The 22,027-nt window shown below is 36.2% G+C and overlaps 1 pseudogene; it reads right to left on the bottom strand.

Annotated features, from left to right (window-relative positions):
- Positions 1-13,961: 13,961 nt before the first annotated feature.
- LOC134367977 (splicing factor 3B subunit 2-like) lies at positions 13,962-16,701 on the bottom strand (annotated as a pseudogene).
- Positions 16,702-22,027: the final 5,326 nt, after the last annotated feature.

Below are 22,027 nucleotides of genomic sequence, written 5' to 3'. Positions count from 1 at the left end.
TCTAGAACAATGATGAAACTTAAGACACTCCCTTTAATTAAGACCTCCTTTGACATTATTTGTGGCTATCTCATTCAAATTGAAGGCCGTTCTTTCACTACACTATCACTTTTCTCATCATGTTTTACCAATAAGACAAGAATTGATTTTATTCAAAATACCCTACAACATTTGAAGCTTTATTATTCCAATGATTCAATTTTGAATTTGTACACTTCTTCAGGAATCAACTTTTGAGCTCGCAAGAGAATTTTTTTAACTCATTTTAACTTTCACTTTGATTTCTAGAAATGCCGAATACTTCCTGTATAAACAGATGAAATAAACATTTTTAAGCCCAAATACGGATTACAATAAATAAACGTAATATATCTGAATATCAAGAGAAAACATTCAAATGTCTATACATGTAAAGATATTGCTACTATTTTGCTGTACACTGTTTGTGGGACTGTTAATTAGTGCAGCCATTATGGAAAACAGTATGGAAATTCCTCAAACAACCAAAGTTAGAACTACCATATGATCCATCAATCCCACTACTGGGTACATATCCAAAGGAACAGAATTATCATGTCAAAGGGATACCTGTTCTCCTATGTTTATCGTAGCTCTATTTACAATAGCCCAGAGTTGGAATCAACCTAAACGTCTGTTATAGGACAAATAGATAAAGAATATGTGCTATATTTACACAATAAAATAAAAAAGAATGAAATTATGACATTTGCAGCCACATGGATGAACTTGGTGAAAATTATGTTAAAAATAAGCCAGGCATGCAAAGAGAAATACCACATATCCTCATTCATATGTGTGAGCTAAAAAAACAAAACAAAACAAACTTAAGTCTTTAAACCATTTTGAGATGAATTTGGTATATGGTGAGAGGTACAGGTATAGTTTCACTCTTCATATAGATGTTCAATTTTCCCAGCATCATTTATTAAAGAGGAAGTCTTTTCCCCAACGTACATTCTTGTTGCCTTTGTCTAAGATCAGTTGGATATACGGGTTAATTTCTGGGTTTTCTATTCCATTCTGTTATTCTGAGTGTCTGTTTTTACACCAGTATCATGCTGTTTTGGTCAGTATAGCTTTATAGTATAATTTGAAATCAGGTAGCGTTATTTTTATGAAATAAAGCTTTAGTTTTTTTCTCAGGATTGCTTTGGCTATTGAGTGTCTTTTGTTGTCCCATATGAATGTTACGATTGTTGTTTCTATTTCTGCGAAGAATGTCTTTGGTATTTTGATAAGGAGTGCATTGAATCTATAGATCACTTTGGGTAGCTTGGACATTTTCACAATGTTAATTCTTCTAATCCAGGAACATGGAATGTCTTTCCACCTTTTTGAGTCCTCTTTAATTTCTTTCAGTGGAGTTCTGTAGTTCTCATTATAGAAATCTTTCACCACTTTGGTTAATTCATTTCTAGTCTTTTTTTTTTTTGCGACTACTGTAAATGGGCTTGCTTTCTTGATTTCTTTTTCTGCTAGTTCATTATTAGAGAATAAAAAAGCTACTGATTTTTTGGTGTTGGTTTTGTAAAATGCAAAACTACTGCAATTGTTCATCAGCTCTAAGAAATTTTTGGTAGCGTCTTTAGGTTTTTCTATACACAGGATCATGTCATCTGCAAACAGGGGCAGCTTGACTTCATCTTTTCCTATTTGAATGCCCTTTATTTCTTTCTCTTGTCTAATTGCTCCAGCAAGTACTTCCAATACTATGTTAAATAGGAATGGTGAGAGCAGGCATCCTTGTCTTGTTCCTGTTCATAAAGGAGAAGCACTTACCTATTCCCTATTCAGGATAATATTGGCAGTGGGTTTGTCATACATAGCTTTTATTGTGTTGAGATACCTTTCTTGTCTACATAATTTGCTGAGGGCCTTTATCACGAAGGGATGTCGAATTTTGTAAAATGCTTTTTCTGCATCTATTGAGATAATCATGGTTTTTGTCCTTGATGTGTTGACATGGTGGACCTCATTTATTGATTTGTGTATGGTGAACCATCCTGCATCCCTGGGATGAATCCCACTTGATCATTGTGTATAATCTTTTTGATGTGTTGCTGTATTCTGTTTGCTAATAATTTGTTGAGGATTTTTGAGTCTAAGTTCATCTATGATATGGGCCTGCAGTTTTCTTTTTTGTTGTATTTTTGTCTGGTTTTCGTATTAGGATGATGCTGTCCTTATAAAATGAGTTTGGGAGAGTGTCTCCATTTCAATTTTTTGGAACAGTTTGAAGAGAATTGGTTTTAATTTCTCTTTAAATGTTTGATAGAATTCAGCAGTAGAGCCATCTGGTCCTGGGCTTTTCTTAGTTGGGATAAAGTTATTAAAAGAAAACATAGTGGAAACACTTCAGGAAGTAGAACTTGGCAAATACTTTATGAATAAGACCCCAAAAGCACAAGCAGCAGAAGAAAAAATAAACAAATAGGATTATATCAAATTAAAAAGCTTTTACAAAGCAAAGGAAACAATTTACAGAGAGGAAATGAACCTACAGAATGGGAGAAAATATTCACAAACTATATATCCAACAAGGAATTAATATCCAGAATAAATAAGAAGCTCTAACTTCACAATAAAAAATGAAATAATCAAATTAAAAAATGGGCAAAAGGGATGAATAGAAATTTTTAAAAGAAAAACATGCAAATGACCAACAGGTACATGAACAAATGTTCAACATCTCTAACCATCAGGAAAATGCAAATCAAAACCACACGGAGATATTATCTCACCTCAGTTAGACTGACCAGTGTTTAAAAGATGGAGAATAACAAATACTGGCAAGGATGTGTAGAAAGGGGAACCCTCCTATGTTGTTGGGGGAACTGTAACATAGTACAGCTATTATGGAAAACAATATTGAACCTTCTCAAACAACTACAGGAGAAAACTACCATATGATCCAACAAGCCCACTTCTGGGTATATATCCAATGAAATGGAAATCATTATGTCAAAGGGATACCTGCCCCCCCATGTTCATCACAGCTCTCTTTGCAATAGCCAAAATATAGAACTAGCCCAAATGTCCACTAATGGAAGACTGGATAAGGAAATTGTGGTATATACCCAAATTGGAATACTACTCAGCCATGAAAAAGAATGAAATTCTGCCATTTGTAGCAAAATGAATGAGCTTGGAGAAAATTATGTTAAGGGAAATAAGCAAGGCACAGAACAAGAAATATTGCATGTCCTCATATATAAATAGGAGCTAATTAAATAGAGAAAGAAAGAAAAAAAGAAAGAAAGAAAGAAAGAAAGGAAGGAAGGAAAGAAAGAAAGGAAGGAATGAAAGAAAGAAAGGCCACAGTAATACATTGGTCTTTCAGAAGGAGAGAACAAATCTATGGTTACTAGAAGTAGGAGGGAGGAAGTGAGAGCAGGTTGAGGAGAGATTGGGTAAGAGGCATAAATAATAATTATGATTTGTAATAATGAACATGCTAAAAATATTGATTTGATCAACACATATTGTACATGGGCAATTGTATTAAATGTTGTACCCTAAAAATATATATAATCAGTCACGCTTCAATAAAAATATAAATAAAATTTTAAAAGGAAAGATACAACAATCACAATAATACACCGAACTTTCTAAAGGAGAGAACAGGACTGAAGTTACTAGAGATAGGATAAGGGGAGGAGAGTTTAGCAAGAAATAGGTAAAGGACCACAAAAATGAATACATTGAGTAATGTGGAGTATGCTAATTATCCTAATTTGAGTATCACATATTACACATAGGTATTGATATGCAACTCTGTACCCCACAGATACATACAATCTATTATGTTTCAATTTTTTAAAAAGTATAAAAAGATATACCACTGCTGCTCTGTGGAGTAAGATTGCTTAGGTGCAAATAAAAGTCTGCAGGATAATAGCTGCAAAATCTAGGACAATTACTTAACCTTTCTAATCCTCAATTTCTTCATGGAAAGTGGGGATAATAATTTCAAGATAAAATGGTTTTACTTCTTTAAAAATAGAATTTCTCTTTATTCTTTGGAACATTTTTAAGAATTAATGAAAGTCATGTAATATCAATCCTTACAAATACTTAAAACCGCTCAAAATAAAAATACTCAAAAAATAAAATCAGATTCAACTAATCATAATGGCATACTAAAGGGAAGATCCAGAAGGGAGACAGATATTAAACAATCAAATAATCACATAAAATAGATAATAAAAGCAAAAGAAAAAGTGATAAATGTCCAAAAGGTAAATTGCAATTATGATTACAGAGTAAAAGAGGCTTCTAAATTTAAACTGGTGCTTCAGAAAAATTTCCTTCAAGAAATGAGACTGAAGTTGTGATCTGAAGTATGAGTAGGAATTAACACGGTGAAAAGTAGAAACAGAACGATACCAGAATGTGCAAAGGCTTTGAGGCAAGACAAAATGAACACACTTGAGGAACTGAAATAATGACTGTGACTTAGAATAGGGAGAAAATGTTGCCAGTAGTATGAGACAAAGCTAGGGAAACAGGCCTCAGCCAAGTCAAGAGAGGCCTGTAGGCCTTGTTAAGTTGACTGACTTTTTTTATCCTAAGTGCTGCGAAAACCCTGAAGGGTCCTAAGCCTGGAGGTGGTATAATTATTTTTACTTTAAAAAAGATTTTAAAAGAGCTCTCTTGAGTATATGCTGCAATAACAAAAACTTGATGTGTATTTTTCCAGACTCTTTTAATTGATATGAAAATAAAACTACAGATAAGCCTATTTCATTTGACATTACATCTTGGACATGTTTCCGTACCAGCATTCCTATTGATCTGCCGATTCTGTCAATGCTTGCTTAGCATTTCATTGTAAGAACATACCTTATTATTAAACTTTTTTTGAAAAGAACCAGATAGTAAATATTTTAGGATTTGCAGCTGAAGAGACCACATATTCTGCTATGGTAGTATGAAAGCAGCCATATAGAATGGATAAATGAATGAGTGTGGCATTGTTTGCAGGACACATATCACAGTTTGAAGAGCAGGATGTGGCCCATAGATTGCAGTTTGTAAACTCCTGAAATATATTGCAATTTTTTTCTTAATTTATGAAAGTGTCATTCATTCATTAAAATAATCTTCTTAAAATTAAATGCCTGTACATATTACAGAAGAAAGAAACTATACAGAAGAGTCTAAAATTAAGGAATATTTTTCCCCTTTCTCCATTCTCTAGCCCCACCCAACAAAATGTAAGCATTTTTTCCAGATTCTATCTTTTATTTTTTCTGGTGGTTATCATTATAACTTTAAATAATTTTTTATAGTGTTATTTTTTGAATTAGGGACATGTTGATTACATGATGCTAAAGAGGCAAAAAACATGTTGACTGCCTAATGCTAAAAAGAGGAATGTTCTACTGCATCGTTACTTTCTACCTTTTCCACTCCTCTCAACTATCTTATAGTATTATTTTATTTCTAATGAATTTGTATTATGTGCAACTGATTTGTTAACTGTAATGAAGTAATCTGTGCTTTGTTTCTCAGTTAATTCTTTAAAAAATTAAAATAATAGAACAGCATTGCTATGTTTTTTTCAAAGTTCATGTGTTGGGAACTTAATCCCTAATGCAATTTGTATATACATATGTAAATGTGTGTGTGTGTGTGTGTGTGTGTGTGTGTCTCTCTCTCTCTCTATATATAGTTCCTTTCTTTCCTTTTTATTGTTTGTCTCTGCTGTTGGTATTTTTGTAGTAATAAGATACAGGTTCTTTCTTTTTTCTCATTTGTATATCTGCTCTACCTGAGGGTTTTATTCCTTCTCATGTATTTGTGATGATAGTTATCATTATTTGATTACATATGTAGGACTCTCTTCAGGATTTCTTGTAGGACCAGTCTTGTGGTGGTGAATTCCCACAATTTTTGTTTATCTGTGAAAGACACTGTTTATCCTGCATTCCTGACAGATAGTGTTGCTGGGTATAGTATTCTTGGCTGGCAGTTTTTTTCCTTTAGCACTTTGAATATATCATTGCACTTTCTCCTGGCCTATAAGGTTTCTCTTGAGAAGTCTGCAGTTAGTCTGATGAGGTTTCCCTTATAGATAACTTGACACTTTTCTCTTACTGTTTTTAGAGTCTGATACTGTAGAATTATTGTTTTATTGGGGGTGTTATGTTTTCTTGTTTTTTTTCATGCTTATCATATCTCTGCATTGATGTCTGTACATCTAGTAGGCAGGCAGTCACTTCTAATTTTTAGAGTAGTTTTTGAAGGGAGAAACTTTATGTAGGAGTGTTCTATATTGACAGTCAGGTTGGGCATTTTAGGATTGGTTCTGATTGAGTATTATAGTTCAGTCTTTGTGCAACATCTTCAACTGTATTATTCAGTATTGGAGTTATCTGTGTGTGCCTTTGTGGCTTAGGTGGTGGAGTGCTTGGTAGTTTCTTTTTGGGCTGGTCAACATTGGGCAGTGTTGTTGTTGCTATTGGCTCAGGAGTTCTGTAGAGACCTGCTTTAGAGGATCAAAGCTCCTGCCAGATCTGCTGTCAGTCAGTAAGCATGTGTAAACTGGTGCAGCAGGTCTTGGCAGCTCTGTAGTAGAATCCTGTATCAGTTATTGAGCCTGGAACAAGCCTGCATAGATGTCACAGGACCCAGCAGTCAGTAGAGTTATGCTTCTCTCTCTTTGACTCTGCACTAGTCCCTGTCATGGAGCAGAGGCTAGATGCTTTGCTCTGCTTTCTATGGTGCTAGTCCCGTCTTTTGTGCTTCATAAGGATTTCATCACTGTCTTGGTGCTGCAGAACATTAGCAGCTAAAGAAGACCCAGGATTGTGGTGGTTTCCTTTCTTCCCATCCACTCTCTTTGTCCTAGCTGAGGCTGCATGCCATCAAGAAAGGGCCAGTTTAAACTTTTAGTTGAAAAAAAAAAAAAAAGAAAAATAAAAAGAAGCCAACTGGATGGTAAGTACCCATCAAATTCTCTGTACAATTTCTTAGAAAAAAAAACCTTAAACTTTCTTTTCTTTATTTGTGTCTGTTAAATAATAGCAGTATTAGATTTTGTTTTATTCCTTTGTCATTTTCTTGCAATGAGATTCTTTCCAACTTAATGTTCTCTCATCTGTAATTAGTAGTGCATAACAACATCTTGATTTTTTTCTCTATTTGTTTTCATGAAGAAAATGATATGATTAGCAATATACATTTAGTAATTCATTTAGGAAAATGTAGAATGTGGAAGAGTTTGGTTTATTGTCCCCCCCCCCCCAGTTTCCCTACAAATACTCCCCCAAACTCTTACCAAGGAGGAACAATTGGCAATGATAATTCACTTTTGGTACTTAAGGGGCCAGAACGTGTACTGTGGAATGCAGTTTTAGGTCTTAGTAGACCATGTTTTTATAGACGAAGTTCATTGAAATGAGAAGGAGGGAGAGAGGGAGATATTGATGAGGGGTACCCATTTCAGAAAGCATTGACAATGATCTCTGGTTCTCTGAGTGTTCAGTACAGCATCCTGGGTATCAGAATCACTGAAAGGCCAATGGAGGATGTGTAGTAGGAAGGAGGAGATGCACGCTGAATGTGATGCTGAGTTGAGAATAAGCTAGAAAAGAGGTAATTACAGCTGAGGATGATTAGTAGACAACAACAATTGAGAATGTGCAAATGCAGAGACAGCATGCCAAGTCAGCTTCTCCACAGGACATGGCAGAGACTCAGGGGACTTGTCCCAACTCAAGCTTTTGAGGCATGTCTTGAAGATTAATCTTAGATCCAAACAAGTTGCTGCAGTTCCATCTTTTCCTGCGGAATTACATCCACTGCATTAAAACACATTCACACTTGATATCAGGCTGAGATTAAGCCAGCATTCTAGCCTCTTGCTACACAGACGATTTTATTTCTCACACACTTATTTGAGTTGGCAGGTCTAACAAGCAACTAATTTAGAGAGTCCTGCCTGTGACATTGATGAGGGAGTCTTCTGGGGTTTGCTCCTTCACCTTTCAATATCAATGCAAATCATGCCTGTCTAGACTGAAGAGTGCCGTCTAAAACTTCCTAAGAGACTGTGTCTACCACAGTGTGAAAGAATTATGAGGAATTTTCAAATTATGAGGAAATGAGCCATATATAGAACATCAAAATATGTAAAGTAAGGGGTCTGTATCCTGCCCTAGGAAGAATTGTTACAGTTACATCAGATCACCTTATGCCCTAGTGTTCTTATTTCATCCAACTGTTATGAGAATGAGGGGTCTTCTGCAAACTAGAGTTTTTTCTTCTCCTCTCACCCAGTATTTTTTACAACATTGAATATAGACATTTTAAATCATGTTTTTGGTTAACACACAGCTTTCATAGCATCATTAATATTTAAAGTCTAACACAGGTTTCTGTAAGGTTCTAAATAATTGTTATTTCCCTTTTACTTCCTTACAAAAAAATTGTCCGTTAAAAATAAGAATCACGTCATGTCTGAAAATATTAATTATAACATATATGTGTGAAATACATGCATATGTATACAAAGGGTCTTCAAAATGTTCATAGAAAGATTCATATAATCTTTTAATTCTATTTTTCCACAAACTTTTTGTAGCACCCTGGTATATATCTTATAAAATAATATATATATGCAAGATATATAAGATACATAAAATAGGATAGATGTGAATAAAATATATATGATACATGTGTGATATATTTAATACATCTACATGTATATAAATACACATAACACCTTTGCTAGATGTCTTGGATAAAAATAAAACTCAGAATAAATAATTTGCCTTTCTTAGAGGAGTTTAAAATATTTTCTGGGAATGCACATAAACACTTAAATTGAGAATTATGTGACAGGGCAGTTTGGATGATAACAGTAATTATTAATAGAACAGCACACGTTTTTCTTTATAAATTGCTTTTGCTTATTCATGCAGCCATGGAAATACTGGCTACATACTATATTTTCCTTAGAGGAGTATAATGACCATGAATATCTTGTGAGTCATTTCTCACTTAATTTAATGAGAAAAACAAAAAAAGTATCTTTCACACCTTAAAAATTAGCATAAAACCTCTTCAATGAGCCCATCTTTTGAGTTAAAACAGGTTATTTTCTCCTTTACAGAGGTCCTAACTACTAGAGCAAGTTCCTATCTTTATTTTCAAATGTCATAACACACAAGGGACCCTAAGAGGAGAGGATCTTATACCTTTTAGGGCGATTTAGTGTGTAGTTTCCCTGAAACAACAAGAAGGCAGAGCAAATGAAGGGATAGAGGAAACATTTCTTGATGTAGTACAGATGCTCCTCAATTTACAATGGAGTTAAGTTCCAGTAAACTCATCATAAATTGGAAATAGTGTAAGTTGAAAATGCATTTAATACACCTAACCTACCAAACATCATAACTTAGCCTAGCCTACCTTAAATATGCTAGAACACTTACATTAGCCTGTAGTTGGGCAAAATCATCTAATGGAGTTTTATTTTATAACAAAGTGTTGAATGTCTCCTGTGATTTGTAGAACACTGTACTGAAAGTGGAAAACAGAATGGTTGTATGGGTTTTCGAAGTATGGTTTCCACTGAATGTATATCACTTTTGCACCATCATGAAGCCAAAAAATCATTAAGTTGAACTACTGTTAAGTCACGGCCATCTGTAGTTAGATTCTAGGAACAGCAGAGAACCAATATGGTTGGGGTCATGGGTTTAGAAGAAAGGAGCCATCGGTGAGGGAACAAGTTGTCAAGATTGTTCTTATTACTTGGGTTGCTCTGAAACTGTACATTGAATTAGGCAGTCAGATGAGGGGAGACTTGTTCATTAATCAGGATCCTGATCCATGGTGTACTGACATAAGAAGCATATGGATTATCAAGAGATACTATTGCAATCCTTTTGTGCCTCATCCTCGTGAAGAGCAGGTAAAGTTTGCCAAAGAAAAAGACAGTAATATCAGAGAAGGTATGAAAAAGGAGCAAATTAAAGAAAATGATACTCCCCATAATAAATGATTATGTATATATACTGTTATGTATAGTGCATAACACATAGCTGGTTTAGGAAACTAATCTTTTCCTAAATGAAAAGTTATTCAAAGAACCGTTGAACTTATAAAATCAGTCTTCATGATTTTTTTTCAGAGAAAAACCTAGTTTTCACTTCATTACAGGGGAAATAATTGCCAGTAAGTGGGGAAGAGGATGTAATGTTTGTAAATAAACCGGAGGGCATTGAGGGAAGGTGGGCACAATTAACAATCTCCTGAGTAAACTCTCTATAAGAAAGGCCAAGGACCAGGGACAGGGCTGTAAGTACTGCTCTGGTCATGTCTCCTGTAGTAACCTGATCTGCCTTAAATAGGGAACAATGTCAGAAGTAACCACTGGAAGGATATATGATAGAAGTAGTTTATATTACAGAAAACAAAGGACAAATCTTATTTCTGTATTTTTTCAGGTGCTGTTCATTATTTGATATAAAATTAGGATTAGCAAGGACATTGATCATGTTGATCCTCCAAAATAATAATACAGATTTTAATCATAATATGTATTTTTCCAGCTTGTAACATATCTGAAGTTTTAAACTTTTTATTGTGGTAAATATATACAACATAAAATTTATCAAGTTAACCATTTTTAAGTGTACAATTCAGTGGCCTTAAGTACATTCACTTTGTTGTGTAACCATCACCCCCATATACCTCCAGAGCTGTTTTGTCTTCCCAAACTGAAACTGTACCTATTGAACACTAACTCCTCATTGCCCCTTCCCTAGCCCCTGGTAATCATCATTTTATATTCTGTCTTTATAAATTTGACTACTAGAGGGACCTCATATAAGTGGAATCATACAACATTTGTCTTTTTGTGTCTGGCTTATTTCAGTTAGCCTACGGTTTTCAAAGTTCAACCATGTTGTAGCATATGTCAGAATTACCTTCTTTTTTAAAGCTGAGTAACATCCAATTGTATGTATATAATGCATTTTTTGTATGCACTCATTTGGCAATAGACATTTGGGTTTTCCCATTTTTTGGCTATTTTGAATAATATTGCTATAAACTGAGATGTACAAATATCTGTTCAAGTCCCTGCTTTCAATTCTTTTGAGTATACACTCACAAATGGAATTTCTAGATCACATGGTATTTCTATGTTTAATTTTTTTAGGAATCACCATACTGTTTTCCACAAGGACTGCACCCTTTTACATTCTCATCAAGAATACATGAAGTTCCAATTTATCCACATTCTTATTAACAATTGTTTTATTTTTGCTTGTTTGTTTTTTTGTTTTTGCTTTTAATAATAGTCATTCTAAAGGGTATAAAAAGGTATCTCATCATGAATTTTATTTGCATTTCCTAATGATTAGTGATGTTGAGCATGTCTTCTTGTACTTTTTTGGCCATCTGCATACATTCTTAAGGAAAATGTCTACTCAAGTCTTTTGCCTACTTTTAAATAGGGCTACTTGTTTTCCATTGTTGTTGAGTTGCAGGAGTTTTTATTATATTTTGGATATGAATCCCTTATCAGATATATAATTTTCAAATGTTTTTTTCTCATTTGGTAGATTACCTTTTCACTGTCAATAGTGTCCTTTGATGCAAAAATGTTTTCAATTTTAATTAACTCCAATTCTCTATCTTTTATTTTTTTTGCCTGTGCTTTTGGTGCCATGTCCCTCAAATTATTTCCAAACCCAGTGTCATGAAGACTTTTTCCTATATTTTCTTCTAAGAATTTTATAGTTTTATTTCTTCTGGTTTAGGTCTATGATCCATTGTGAGTTCATTGTTGTACATAGTGCAAAGTAAGGGTCCAGCTTTATTCTTTTGCATGTGAATATCCAGTTTTCCCAAAACTACTTGTTGAAAGACTGAAAGTTTTAGGTTTTACAAAGTATTGTGCAGATATTCACATCAGTACACTTAAACATAGAAAGTCATCCATCCAACAGTCTACTCTTCAGTCTTCTTTGTTAAAGAAAGGTTAGTGGGTATATTTTTGAATAGGCTTCAAACTTAGGCATTATGTGACAAAATGCAGTTTTTTTCCACAAATGAGCCTATTATTTATCACGAGACACTCTCCACCAGTCCCTTATTGTTTCTGATACAATGATATTTATGACATTATTATTAGAATTATGTCATAACTTCCAGATAAGACTTGTTACTTTGATGCTCTTCTCAGTCACTTAATTTCCAACAAATACAGTATTGGTCTATAATAATTTATGGAGGGGGTGATATGGTTTGAATGTGTCCCCCAAAAGTTCATGTGTTGGAAATTTAATCTCTCTGCTCTCATGAATGAGTTAATGTTTGCTTTTCCCTCATGATTGGATTAATAGATTAATGTTGCTATCATGGGATTGGCCTTGTAATAAAAGCAAGCTCTCTCTGGCTGTTTTGCCCTCTTGCCATGTGATGCCTTCCACCATATGACAATGAAGCAAGAAGGCCCTCACCAGATGCTCTGCCATGCTCTTGAACTTGTTAGACTACAGAACTATAAGAAATAAATTTATTTATTTTTTATAAATTACCCAGTCTCAGATATTCCGTTATAGCAACAACAAAAAAATAAACTAAGATAATGTGTCATGTTAATCTTATGTATCAACTTGACTTGGTTACTGGGTACCCAGACATTTGGTCAAACATTATTCTGATATTTCTGTGAGGTAAGTTTTATCTGAGACTAGCATTTAAATAAGTCGACCGAGTAAAGAAGATTACCCTCCATAACGTGGGTGAGCCCCATGCAATCAGTTGAAGTCTTGAATACAACAAATTGAAATGAATGAAAAAATTCAATTAGGCAATTGATCATCTTAATGTATCATTTAATTTTAAACCAGTCAACAATTTGAAAAAAATAATACAGTTAAATTTTAAAGATATAAATTTATAAAAAGTTATGTATGAACCAAAATTTGTACTTAGCAAAACAAAAATATCATTCCTTGAGGGTCACACTTTTTCAGTGTTTTACATTTTAAAAACAAATGAAAATTTCAATTGTTCACAAAAATGACAGAATTGACAAAACTCAAGTTCTTTTTCTTTGTTTCATTAATAACTGTTCAATTTGTTTGAATGACTGTGGTCAATTTGAACATTGCTCAATTTGGTTCTACTGTTTAAATGTTCACACTACTCAGTAACTTAGGAACTTTCTCTAAGAACATCTATAACCAATTACCTATATGTCAGGACTTCTGTACAAAAGGCTATTTTCAAATTAACTTGCAATGTTTATAAAAAGATAAGTAACAAAAATGTGCTAATTTCAAGGTTGTATCAATATTGCTAAAATTCAACAATGGCCATAGAAATTGTTTGAAATTTAGATCAACCAACAGAAGATTGCTTAGGATAGGAGTATTTTAAACAAAATGATGTTTATAATTGTCTGACATATAACACAAAGCCAGCTGACTTTCAGTTGATTTTATTGTTGTAAAATCTTCTATTATTTCATCTAAAAACTGAATGTATGATTCAAAGATGTATCCTCTTAGGGCCAACACTGAGGATAGAGAGATCGCTTCCACAGTATGCTACTAGAATAAGAAGTGGCATTCAGTTTTATCAATTATTTACAAATGTCCCTGACCATGCAAGTCAACATACTTCCCCAACTTTTACCCTCAAGACTAAAACTGTTTGGCAATTGAAATGTTTGTATTTTGGAGAAATATGCCCCCATCTTTGAAAACTGTATAAAAACAAACTGAATTTTTTCTTCATCTGGTAAGAAATTATGCAATCAATTTGACTTAAAAATATATTTTCTGCACTAAAAGTCTCTAAGAAAGAGAGGAAGAGATAATCCATTCCTTCTTTCAGCTTCCTTTTTTCCTTTTGGAAAGTTTCTTCAGAACAATCTACTCTTGAGCTAATTTTTATTTCTTTGGAAAGCAGCTTTATTTACAAAGCAGGTCTAAAAGCATGAAATGACAAGCCCTTGGGAACTGCAGGAGAGGTGGGGACCCATGTGTGAAGCCAACATATCCAGACAAAGGACTTAAGGAGGGGTGGGTATATGAGGGGGATCTAAATTTGAACTCCCTGTATTTCTTGCTGCCCCATTGGCTGTTCTGGGGCTGAGCTTTCCATTTCTCTTGCCTCTGCTTGGCAGCATGCTCAGCCACCATGTTACTAAAGTCTTCCTTCTCCACGTGCTCCTCATACATCCAGGACATGGCCCAGGCATCCAGCTCCAACTGTTCTGGTTCCAGGGCCACTTTCATGCCTTGCAGCTTGGGGAATGTACCTTTATGACTCATAACCATGGACATGTCATAAATGTGGGTGGATCCCATCATGGCTCTCCCAACAGTACTGTTTCTCTTCTCTGGTAACACAGTGAACAGCTGTGGTGTCTCACTTCCATCCATCACCTCCTTGGTGTCTTCATCCTCAGCTTAATAAAGTCAAGGGCTCTCCATTGCATCTGGTACTGATGAGAACCTTCCAGGAATGATGAGGCCACTGTTTGTATGGGTAATAAAGTCTGTTTCATCTGGTTTGCCTTCCTCACTTTCCTCCTCTTTCTTTTCTTCTGAAGACTCTTCATCAGATGGCTCCAGTTCCCCCCATGGGATCTGATCAATCTCTTCTTCCTTAGTCTTGGTCTGAAATTCAGCAGCATTAGTTTCAAACATATCCCCATAGAGTGGTTTCCCAGTCTTGTCTACAGGAAATTTGCCCTAGCCACCAGCATGATAGCCAGAGGAACAGATCTTGGATATGGGTGAGTTCAGCCCAGGGATTTTCAGGTTGGGGTACAACAGGGGTGGTCCATATCACTACCTATCAATCAGCCACAGGGTTGGACCTTGTGGGCATTTGGTTCTACTGGCATCCCCAAGAAAATCCTTACCTCATCAGACAAATCTCCAGGCTTCTTCTCCTTAGCTGTATCTCAAACTCCTTCCTCTTGTAGTACAGTTCATGTGGGTGGTCACCTTTGGTTTGGTCTACCACTTGAAGAAGGTATTGTGCAGTTTCTGGTTGTCAATGTTGATCTTTCCCATCTTGGACCAAACCTTCTCTCACATCTTTGACTTCATGGTCTCCTGTTCTTCCTTCTTCTGCAGGACCTCCCACAACTCTTGGATGCCTGTGCATTTGATAAAGTCTGGCAGCTTACAGGGGGCCTTCTCAATGCCCTGTTTGCCATGCAGGTACTTGCACTTAAAACATCAATGGTGTGGCACAGGCATAGAGTTCCAAGTGGCCTTCAGGTGGACCAGGAGCTTAAGGTCCTGCTTCATCACATCTTGCATCTCCACAACATCAGGCCGAGCCACCTGCTGCTTGAGTTCAGCCTCGGTGAAGCGATTCATTTGGTGCAACTTCTCGGGGGCTTCTGGCTTCTTTTCCTGTTCATCATCACTGCTGTCATCATCACTGTCCTTGTGCTCTTCCTCAAAGCCCTTCTTCTTGGAGGCTGTAGAGTTCAATCTGTCAAGTTTCTCTGGCTCCTTCTCTTTCTCTTTCTTTATATCATGGGTGAGCCTGAATGCCTCAAATATCCACTTGAAGAAGATGAAGCTGGGCTCATAAACTTCAGTTCTTCTCACATACTCAATCTCAACATCAGCATCTGGGGATTCAGAGCCATGGGACCAGGCTGAGTCTTTCTCTCGGTCTCCAGAGCTCTCAAATGATATCCTCTGCACCCTCTGGGGCTTTTTCTTCTTCTTTTGAGTCCAACACTTTTGGTTTTTCTCTTTTCTGGATATGAACACTGTGTCCTCTTCAGTCTCTGACTCTGACTAGTTCAGGGATGAGCAAGTGTCTGTTTCCATTTACTTTTCTTCCTGTTGAGAGTTCATCTCTTCCTCATGGCTCTCTTTTAGCTGCATGATCTTTTCCACGTCCTGGGGAATCTTGGGGCCCACAGAGAAGTCATCCATTTCTTGGTTCTCATCTCCAGGGGATGGTGGGGACCCATGAGGCCAGGGAACAGGGGACCCCATGGGAAAAATAGTGGGAGTAGGGTCCATTGGGTCTACTGGAGCAGCCACTTGAGGACCCAGAGGAATAGGAACACCACTTTGGCCCATGTTTTGTGTGGTCCAAGGGACTGAGATGCCCATCTTGATAATCTCCTGCTGCCGTTCCTGCTCCAGTTAACACAGCTCCCCACTTCTGCTGCTCTAAGAACTCATGCTCCTTCAGTGAATGATCTCCTTGCTGCTTGGTGTATTCCTCATGCTACATCAGCAACACCACCTGCTGGCGCGTCACCTTCAGCCACTCTTCCTCTGACAGTGCCACAGGCTCACCCACACAGAGAGGAGGTGGGAGCCCCAAATTTGGTGGGTGAGCCATGGGAAAGCCAAAGCCAAGGCATGGTGGAGTTGATGGGGGTGGTGTAGGAGGTCACAGAGGAGGGAGTCTCATGGGTGGCAGTGGAATGGGAATCCCAGAGAGCTGTGCTGTCATGGGAGAGGGAGTAGCCTTGTCCCCATCTTCTCCTCTCAAAACTGGATGATTCAGCATGATGCCAGTATAGCAAATGTAGGTCTGCAGCTGCTCACCAGTTCTTTGAGACTCCTATGGATAGGAGCTCTGATCTCTGCAAACTTAGTGCCCTGGAGGTGATGGAGGTGGAAGCTGCAATTCTTTGGGAGGCACAAGATGCTTGGTGGCCATCTTAGCCTCCTGAGCTGGTTTATAGTGAATGTTCTATATTAGACATGTTCCTACTTTGCTTCTCCTGCCCGGATCCTCTTTCTTGAAAATAGATCAGAAGGAATATGAAGTGATAGCCTTGTTGGAAGTTCACCCTTCTACATATTCAATGTGCCCTCCTACCACAACTCCTCTCCTGCCAAGTTATTTTTTTCACACACAGAATTGATCTAATTAATTGACTAGCTTTTAATCAGACACTAAACAGCGTTTTATTTTGGTAGGCATATTTGTTTGATCAGGCTAGTATTGTTTGCCCTTAGAATTTTTGGATGCTTTCCCAGGAAACTGGATGACAGAAATTACTCTTCCTACCTTACTGATGACCTCCTCTTTTTATCTTCTTTTTATCTTTTACTATATATTGAGGTCAATGAAATGTTGAGCATAAACAATCACAAAATTGTTGAAATATAAAATTATATGCATATTATACTTTATTCTGCCATTTTGTATGAGGACAGTATATACTCATAGCTACAGACATAGATATATTATAAAAGAGAATCTTTTTAGAAATTCTATCAACTTTAGTAAAATTAAATTTAAAAGAAGAGATTATTGAGGAGTGAAATTAAAAGTAAGACCTACTAACTACAGAATGACTAGTAAATAAGCTGTAATGGTGAGGTACATAATGTGATGGGAGGTATTAAGTGTAGGAGCAAATGAAGTGGAGAACAGAAGGAATAATTAGGTCAGTAAGATCAATCAATAAATTTTCCAAACAACATTTTCTTCCTTTTTAAACAAGTATGTTTTCTTGTTCATTCTCCCATGAGGTGTTGTTTAAATCCAGAACAATATATGAGCTAGCTATTTCTGACGTCAAATGATAAGTTTGAAAAGGAGGTTGCCAACAGCTTTACTGGAACGAAACAGGCTTTTCCAAGCAAAACATATCAAACAAAAACAACCAGGGGTCATGTATTTTTCAGCATTTCAATCGGTAGATTTAAGCTGTTTCTTCCTTTACAATAATGAAGGCAATTCTTATTTCACTGTTCATTTTATGTCAAATTATCATAGTCTTTTTTTTTTTTCACTTTCTTTTTTTTAAAATTTTTTTAAAAAATTTTTTTTTTTAATTTTATTTTGTCGATATACATTGTGGCTGATTATTGCTCCCCATCACCAAAACCTCCCTCCCTTCTCCCTCCCCCCCTCCCCCCCAACAATGTCCTTTCTGTTTGCTTGTCGTATCAACTTCAAATAATTGTAGTTGTTATATCTTCTCCCCCCCCCCCGGTGTGTGTGTGTGTGTGTGTGTGTGTGTGTGTGTGTGTGTGTGAATTTATATATTAATTTTTAGCTCCCACCAATAAGTGAGAACATGTGGTATTTCTCTTTCTGTGCCTGACTTGTTTCACTTAATATAATTCTCTCAAGGTCCATCCATGTTGTTGCAAATGGCAGTATTTCATTCGTTTTTATAGCTGAGTAGTATTCCATTGTGTAGATGTACCACATTTTCCGTATCCACTCATCTGATGATGGGCATTTGGGCTGGTTCCATACAGTCTTAAATTAGATTTGCATGCTTAACCAGAGAATGTGATTAAGGGAAAGTTGAACAGAAATCAACAGCACATCATGTTTTGTGAGTATTGTATTATTTTAAGAAAAAGAAAAATATATATGATCAATTAAAATCATTTTAGCAAATCCTAGCACATTAATAGTGATAACAGCACATTTTCGTTTCTGTGGCGTAATATTCTCCCTCAACTTCTGAATTTTAAACTAGATAATTAGTACACCACACACTAACAAACACACCCAAGAATAGGCCCCTGTGCAAGAGAAGGCAGAATCTTTATCTTTGGGTATTAGACCACTCTGACATTCCAGAGTTTTAAATATAAACACTTCCGAGTTACAGGTGACTTTATATAAAAATGCTCCCAAGTTACAGGTGATGAAAACATGAATACCAAACTTATCAAATATTGCACTAGACAGGTAATTAATGATAGACATTGCAACAACCCCCAAAATCTCAATGGCTTATCCCATTGAAGACTTATTTTAAGCTCAATCCATAGGCTGATGGCAATATGCAAGTAGCAGGATCACGACTACTTTCATCTTGTAACTCCAGCATCTCCTAGTGCTCCTCGGCCACTTCTGCTGCATCCATTTCATCTAGTTAGACAAAGAAAAATTATATTTTTCTTAAGGCTGAGTTTGGATATGAAGCATATCACATCTTCCCACATTTTATTGCCCAGAATCTAGTTCATAATCCTAACACAAGTGCAAGGGAGGATGGAAGATGTAGTTTACTAATGATCCCAGGAATAAAAAGTGGGATGATAAGCATATGCCCAATTTCTGCCACAAACAGCACTGATAAAAGAAAGAGAGCCTTATAAAAAAGGATGGACAGAGAAGAAATATTAGTGGAAATACCTGATATTTAATTTTACAGGGTTTTGTGGTTTACAAAAAAAAGTGTTTTTTTTTATGTCAATTTAATAGGGTCTTTATTCTGTACTTTCTTTTCACAACAACCCTGTAAAATAAGTAAGAAATATGTTATTGTATTTGTTTCACAAACTAAGAAAACAAGATTCATTGGGAGAAAAAAAAAAACCTCTCAAAAGTTAAATATTTGGCAGAACCATGAAAATAGAAGTCTGATCCTTTAAATCAGCACCTCACTCTCTGACTACCTAAAAACAACACTGGAAAAGAAACTTGTGAAGTGTGCATTTAGGGGATAATTTTTAAATGTTTTCTAACCTTTGACTCTCTCCATTTGAAGTGACTGGCAGTTTTATACAGTGCATGACCAAGTTTTTAGGAAGAGTGCATTGTAAATCTCTGTTGCTTCATGAGTGGTGACTCTGCTCTAAGGAGAATGGAATTTATGCCTGTCCCAAATACAGAGCTGATGTTGCAGTTGGAAAGAGGGATCAGGTAGAGCCCCTGACTTACTCTGTTTTGTTGAGATTGCCCAGGTAGGGGACTAATCAAGGATCCTTTTGACTCACAGTTACAGAGAATTTGGGGTATCTGGGCATATTGATAACGTTAAAGTAACTGTAGCTCTTGAAATAATTTGGCTCAAACTGCCATTCTTTGCCTGCTCTGTGACTTTAGTCAAGTCACTTAGACCCTCGGAGCCTGTAATTTCATCTGAAAATTGAATATATGATGCAGTTCTTATCACACCTAAGTGAGTTAGTAGGTGTGGAAACTTCCGGAATTATACAATTATATCCTATAAATGACATACATAGCTGGTTCATTGAGAAAGCTCAACATATTGGAATAATACATATAAAAAGGGCTTTTGTTCTTTCTAAAAGTTTTTTTCTTAACCATTGATTTTAAAACGTGCTCTCCTGAATTCCCCTTTCATTTTATTTAATGACATCTTGGGACATTTGTATCATTTCTGGTCATTATTGGTTATTAAAGTAGACTAATGCAATATAAAACTATCAATTTCAGAGCATATTCAAAATTTTTCCCAGCAACCTTCCCTTCAAGATTCTAGCTCTTCTTGTGTGTTGGGAATGAGCAGAACAGTGGCAGAGTAGGATAACTTTTCCTTGTCTAACTTGATGCTATAGGTTAAATGTTTCCCTCCAAAATTCATATATTGAAAACTTTTAAAATTAATTATTTGGTTTTAATTTTTAAGATAATTTATTATACATGCAAGTGGGGTAAAAATTGGATTTTCAATGTGTGATCAGGATAGTTAGCTTATTCATCATTACAATATGTAATTATTCTTTGTGTCCATTAACCAATTCCTCATTAAACCTCTCCCTCTCCCCCTCTTCACTCCTTTTCCACCTCTAGTAACCACTGTTCTTTTCTCTTTCTAAAAGTTCAATGTATTGCTGTGATTGTTTGGAAATTTGGCCCCTATTGTGACATTGTGAAGAGGGCAAGAAATCCAATTATGGTATTTGAAAGGTTGGGCCTTTAAGAGGTGATTAGATTGTGCCCTTGTGAATGAATTGATCCATTCATGGAGTAATGGGTGTGGTTCTGATGGCTTTAAAAGGAAAGCTAGTGAGAAGATTAGCTCTCTTGCTCAGGTATTTCTCTCACCATGTGATACCCTGGTCACCACAGGACTTTATGTAGAGGTCCCAGCAAGAAGAAGGGCCTTAGCAAATGTGTTCCCTGGACCATGGACTCCCCAGTTTCTGATAATGTAAGAAATAAAAATTTTGTTTCTTTATGAATTACCCAGTTTCAGGTATTCTGTTATAAGCAACAGAAAGAGACTAATACACTTGGCTACATTTGTAGCTCTTTCCTTGTTTTATTTCCTGATTTTTCTGGCTAATGAATGCAAACTGAACCTCAATTACCTCTTTGTAGTCCTTTTGTGAGTTACATGTGTGTGTTGTGAAAGTTATTGAAATGATCTGTAGGGCTTCTCCAATGCACAAATCTCTAAGAAATGAAAGACCTGGCACCAACTCACTCCCCACCTTACTCATCACCCATCAGTTCCCAATTCTGGCAGTCTCTTACAGCTGGGGTCTTCTCTTTCTATGGGCATTTCTCTGAAGTAGGATGTGAGCAAGATGACACAAGGTCAACTACCACCCAGTGTCCACTGAGCCCATAGGAGTCTCATATAATCTTGCTACAACTGACAGAGCACAGGTTTCTTTCAACTGCGTACTCGTTCCACCCTGTGGCCCTCTGTCCCAGATGGGTCAGGGACAGAGCAGCAAATACCTACATAAGCACACATCCAACTGGACAGTAGATTTCTCATATCCCTTTGTTGTACCTTCACAAATTTTGTATTCATATTTACTTTCTATTATTTGTGTAAATAGTGCCGTTTCTCTGTTATGTTGCTCAGTGGGGAAAAACACTCTCTTTTCCTCTCCCATCAAATGGAATAAGAAGAGCCTCTACCTACAATCACTACATTCTGTACAGTGCAATGGACCATGCTTCTTAGTGTGTTTTACAGGCCCCATCATACTGAGGGGATAGGAATAAGGCCAAGGTGCATGCAGTTGCTGTGCTTCTGCAACTTCCAAGAAAGTCCATAAGAAGCAGCGTTTCCTGGATTCTGACTTTTCTTTTCAGTGTGAGGTGTATATAAAGTCTCTTTTCTCCAGATTGGAGCTTTTCTACAATTTAATTTCAATAAGAAAAGGTCTACTCACATCCCACTTTAGACCCAATACCAAACTAGATATGATAGAATTAGTATGTTTGTGCTAGAAATCTATAAATTTAGGCTGATCACTCTAGTTGAATTGACCAGGGAAGAGTGACTTAATTATAAGTAACTGCA

Source organism: Cynocephalus volans, chromosome X (assembly GCF_027409185.1).
Source record: "Cynocephalus volans isolate mCynVol1 chromosome X, mCynVol1.pri, whole genome shotgun sequence".
In the NCBI taxonomy this organism is placed as follows: Eukaryota; Metazoa; Chordata; class Mammalia; order Dermoptera; family Cynocephalidae; genus Cynocephalus; species Cynocephalus volans.
This window is presented reverse-complemented; position numbering and strand designations above follow the sequence as displayed.